The 6014-nt window shown below is 35.6% G+C and overlaps 1 non-coding gene across 1 annotated transcript; it reads right to left on the bottom strand.

Annotated features, from left to right (window-relative positions):
- Positions 1–4850: 4850 nt before the first annotated feature.
- On the bottom strand, positions 4851–4922 carry TRNAG-UCC (transfer RNA glycine (anticodon UCC)). Its single transcript has one exon. It is a non-coding gene; the product is annotated as a tRNA-Gly (tRNA).
- Positions 4923–6014: the final 1092 nt, after the last annotated feature.

The following is a 6014-nucleotide window of genomic DNA, read 5'->3' as shown; positions in this document are numbered from 1 at the left end:
GTATATATATATATATAAAGCAGCCACTTCCAGCCATGTATATATATATATATATAAAGCAGCCACTTCCAGCCATGTATATATATATATATATATATAAAGCAGCCACTTCCAGCCATGTATATATATATATATATATATATATATAAAGCAGCCACTTCCAGCCATGTATATATATATATATAAAGCAGCCACTTCCAGCCATGTATATATATATATAAAGCAGCCACTTCCAGCCATGTATATATATATATAAAGCAGCCACTTCCAGCCATGTATATATATATATAAAGCAGCCACTTCCAGCCATGTGTATATATATATATAAAGCAGCCACTTCCATCCATGTATATATATATATAAAGCAGCCACTTCCAGCCATGTATATATATATATATAAAGCAGCCACTTCCAGCCATGTATATATATATATAAAGCAGCCACTTCCAGCCATGTATATATATATATATATATAAAGCAGCCACTTCCAGCCATGTATATATATATATAAAGCAGCCACTTCCAGCCATGTATATATATATATATAAAGCAGCCACTTCCAGCCATGTATATATATATATATATATATATATATAAAGCAGCCACTTCCAGCCATGTATATATATATATATATATATATAAAGCAGTCACTTCCAGCCATGTATATATATATATAAAGCAGTCACTTCCAGCCATGTATATATATATATAAAGCAGCCACTTCCAGTCATGTATATATATATATATATAAAGCAGCCACTTCCAGCCATGTATATATATATATATATATAAAGCAGCCACTTCCAGCCATGTATATATATATATATATATATATATAAAGCAGCCACTTCCAGCCATGTATATATATATATATATATATATAAAGCAGCCACTTCCAGCCATGTATATATATATATATATATATATAAAGCAGCCACTTCCAGCCATGTATATATATATATATAAAGCAGCCACTTCCAGCCATGTATATATATATATATAAAGCAGCCACTTCCAGCCATGTATATATATATATAAAGCAGCCACTTCCAGCCATGTATATATATATATATATAAAGCAGCCACTTCCAGCCAATTTATATATATATATATATATAAATATATTATATATATAAAGCAGCCACTTCCAGCCATGTATATATATATATATATATAAAGCAGCCACTTCCAGCCATGTATATATATATATATATATATATAAAGCAGCCACTTCCAGCCATGTATATATATATATAAAGCAGCCACTTCCAGCCATGTATATATATATATAAAGCAGCCACTTCCAGCCATGTATATATATATATAAAGCAGCCACTTCCAGCCATGTATATATATATATATATATATATATATATATATATATATATATAAAGCAGCCACTTCCAGCCATGTATATATATATATATATATATATATATATAAAGCAGCCACTTCCAGCCATGTATATATATATATAAAGCAGCCACTTCCAGCCATGTATATATATATATAAAGCAGCCACTTCCAGCCATTTATATATATATATAAAGCAGCCACTTCCAGCCATGTATATATATATATAAAGCAGCCACTTCCAGCCATTTATATATATATATATATATATATATATATAAAGCAGCCACTTCCAGCCATGTATATATATATATATATATAAAGCAGTCACTTCCAGCCATGTATATATATATATATATATATAAAGCAGCCACTTCCAGCCATGTATATATATATATATATATATATATATATATATATATATATATATATATATATATATATAAAGCAGCCACTTCCAGCCATGTATATATATATATATAAAGCAGTCACTTCCAGCCATGTATATATATATATATATATAAAGCTGCCACTTCCAGCCATGTATATATATATATATATATAAAGCAGCCACTTCCAGCCATGTATATATATATATATATAAAGCAGCCACTTCCAGCCATGTATATATATATATATATATATATAAAGCAGCCACTTCCAGCCATGTATATATATATATAAAGCAGCCACTTCCAGCCATGTATATATATATATATATAAAGCAGCCACTTCCAGCCATGTATATATATATATAAAGCAGTCACTTCCAGCCATGTATATATATATATATATAAAGCAGCCACTTCCAGCCATGTATATATATATATATAAAGCAGTCACTTCCAGCCATGTATATATATATATATATATAAAGCTGCCACTTCCAGCCATGTATATATATATATATATATAAAGCAGCCACTTCCAGCCATGTATATATATATATATAAAGCAGCCACTTCCAGCCATGTATATATATATATATATATATATAAAGCAGCCACTTCCAGCCATGTATATATATATATAAAGCAGTCACTTCCAGCCATGTATATATATATATAAAGCAGCCACTTCCAGCCATGTATATATATATATATATATATATATAAAGCAGCCACTTCCAGCCATGTATATATATATATATATATATATAAAGCAGCCACTTCCAGCCATGTATATATATATATATATAAAGCAGCCACTTCCAGCCATGTATATATATATATATATAAAGCAGCCACTTCCAGCCATGTATATATATATATATATATATATATAAAGCAGCCACTTCCAGCCATGTATATATATATATATAAAGCAGCCACTTCCAGCCATGTATATATATATATATATAAAGCAGCCACTTCCAGCCATTTATATATATATATATATATATATAAAGCAGCCACTTCCAGCCATGTATATATATATATATATAAAGCAGCCACTTCCAGCCATTTATATATATATATATATATATATAAAGCAGCCACTTCCAGCCATGTATATATATATATATATAAAGCAGCCACTTCCAGCCATGTATATATATATATATATATATATAAAGCAGCCACTTCCAGCCATGTATATATATATATATATATATATATATATATATATATATATATAAAGCAGCCACTTCCAGCCATGTATATATATATATAAAGCAGCCACTTCCAGCCATTTATATATATATATATATATATATATATAAAGCAGCCACTTCCAGCCATGTATATATATATATATATATATATATATAAAGCAGCCACTTCCAGCCATGTATATATATATATATATATATAAAGCAGCCACTTCCAGCCATGTATATATATATATATATAAAGCTGCCACTTCCAGCCATGTATATATATATATATATAAAGCAGCCGCTTCCAGCCATGTATATATATATATATAAAGCAGCCACTTCCAGCCATGTATATATATATATATATATATAAAGCAGCCACTTCCAGCCATGTATATATATATATAAAGCAGCCACTTCCAGCCATGTATATATATATATATATAAAGCAGCCACTTCCAGCCATGTATATATATATATAAAGCAGCCACTTCCAGCCATGTATATATATATATATATAAAGCAGCCACTTCCAGCCATGTATATATATATATAAAGCAGTCACTTCCAGCCATGTATATATATATATATATAAAGCAGCCACTTCCAGCCATGTATATATATATATAAAGCAGCCACTTCCAGCCATGTATATATATATATATATAAAGCAGTCACTTCCAGCCATGTATATATATATATATAAAGCAGCCACTTCCAGCCATGTATATATATATATATATAAAGCAGCCACTTCCAGCCATGTATATATATATATATATATATATATATATATATATATATATATATATATATAAAGCAGCCACTTCCAGCCATGTATATATATATATATATATATATATAAAGCAGTCACTTCCAGCCATGTATATATATATATATAAAGCAGCCACTTCCAGCCATGTATATATATATATATATAAAGCAGTCACTTCCAGCCATGTATATATATATATATATATAAAGCAGCCGCTTCCAGCCATGTATATATATATATATATAAAGCAGTCACTTCCAGCCATGTATATATATATATATATATATAAAGCAGTCACTTCCAGCCATGTATATATATATATATATAAAGCAGCCGCTTCCAGCCATGTATATATATATATATATATAAAGCAGCCGCTTCCAGCCATGTATATATATATATATGTATAAAGCAGCCGCTTCCAGCCATGTATATATATATATATATATATATAAAGCAGCCACTTCCAGCCATGTATATATATATATATAAAGCAGTCACTTCCAGCCATGTATATATATATATATATATATATAAAGCAGCCACTTCCAGCCATGTATATATATATATAAATCAGCCACTTCCAGCCATGTATATATATATGGAATCAGATACCAGGAGAGTCACGAGAGTCAGAACAGAGTAATAGCGACACAAGTGCAAAGAGCATGTGCGGGCCACAGGCTTATATGTCATCAGCCACGCCCCTCTGGGGGATGGACCTCAGAGACCTGAAGGCATAAAAGGATTCCCACCATGCACAGCAGAAATCCAAGATGGACGCCAGCACATGGAGTAACATAATCTCAGGGAAAAGGTAGGACCTTGACAGTCAGGTAGTCAGTCCCCCCCCAGTGTCAGGTAGTCAGTCCCCCCCCAGTGTCAGGTAGTCAGTCCCCCCCCAGTGTCAGGTAGTCAGTCCCCCCCCAGTGTCAGGTAGTCAGTCCCCCCCCAGTGTCAGGTAGTCAGAGTCAGTCCCCCCCCCCCCCAGTGTCAGTCCTCCTCATACATAGGACACACTCTCTTCAATCGTTTTAGCAGACGTTATTCCCCCTCTAATATATCCTCCACATTGAACTTGTATGGCGCTCTTCTGCCCGGGGAACCAAATCACTTGCAGATTGCATTGGCCGGGGATCGAACCCGGGTCAGCTGCTTGGAAAGCAGCTATGCTAACCACTGCACCACCAATGCTAGGTGGCATGTTTTTGTATTGTGGGAGGAAACCAGAGTACCTGGAGGAAACCCACGCAAGCACAGGGAGAACATGCAAACTCCATGCAGATAGTGTCCTGGTCAAGATTTGAACCAACGACCCCATTGCTGCAAGTCTAACCATTAAGCCTCTGTACTGCCCATATTTGGCCTCTATTCTCTAAGGCCGGCCCCCGCTGAGCGGGGTCAATCAGTTCTGCTACCTAGCACCACCAATGCTAGGTAGCATGTTTTTGTAGTGTGGGAGGAAACCAGAGTACCTGGAGGAAACCCACGCAAGCACAGGGAGAACATGCAAACTCCATGCAGATAGTGTCCTGGTCAAGATTTGAACCAACGACCCCATTGCTGCAAGGCTAACCACTAAGCCTCTGTACTGCCCATAATTGGCCTCTATTCTCCAAGGCCGGCCCCCGCTGAGCGGGGTCACTCAGTTCTCTGCACACAAAACGTCTAGGAGGATGTCCAAGAAAGCTTAGTGATGTCTTCAGCTATGACGACACGGACGTTGTCATTGTCCATCTTCTTTCCTACACTGAATCTGTGAGCATGCAGAGAACTCTTCGTCCAAAACGTCGATCGGTGGCACAGCGATGTGAAAGGTCTTCTGATGGTGAAGGACTCTTTGGTGCCTCCAACCCTGACCCTGACCCATCTCTATGAAGGACTCTTTGGTGCCTCCAACCCTGAGCCATCTCTATGAAGGACGGTCCTGGTGGGAAGACTTCTCATTTCTCCAGCAGAAAAAGCCTAAAAATGCTGGAAAGACTCCTCCGGCCTCCGAAGCCAAAAAGAGTTCTTTCCTTCTCTCCCAGACTTCAACCTCCAAGGCCAGACCTAAGCCAGGAGCCCGGTTCAATCACAAGTCTGGGGCCCCTAAATGTCCCAAACCTGCAGACGGAACCTCTTGAACATCCTAAAAGGACTTCCCCATTTCCCTAAGCAGGGGGACGTCTGTTGGCTGTTGCGGTCACCTGGTCAGCAGGCATCTCAGAGGCTCGGGTAAGAGACATGGTGTCCAGGAGCTACAGCTAGAGCCCTGCTCTTTGCACCCTTCCACGCCTCCACCCC

Source organism: Staurois parvus, unplaced genomic scaffold (assembly GCF_062004578.1).
Source record: "Staurois parvus isolate SC_StPar_1 unplaced genomic scaffold, SC_StPar_1.0 ptg004001l, whole genome shotgun sequence".
Classification (NCBI taxonomy): domain Eukaryota; kingdom Metazoa; phylum Chordata; class Amphibia; order Anura; family Ranidae; genus Staurois; species Staurois parvus.
The sequence above is the reverse complement of the archived record's forward strand: the minus strand, read 5'-3'. Positions and strand labels throughout refer to the sequence as shown.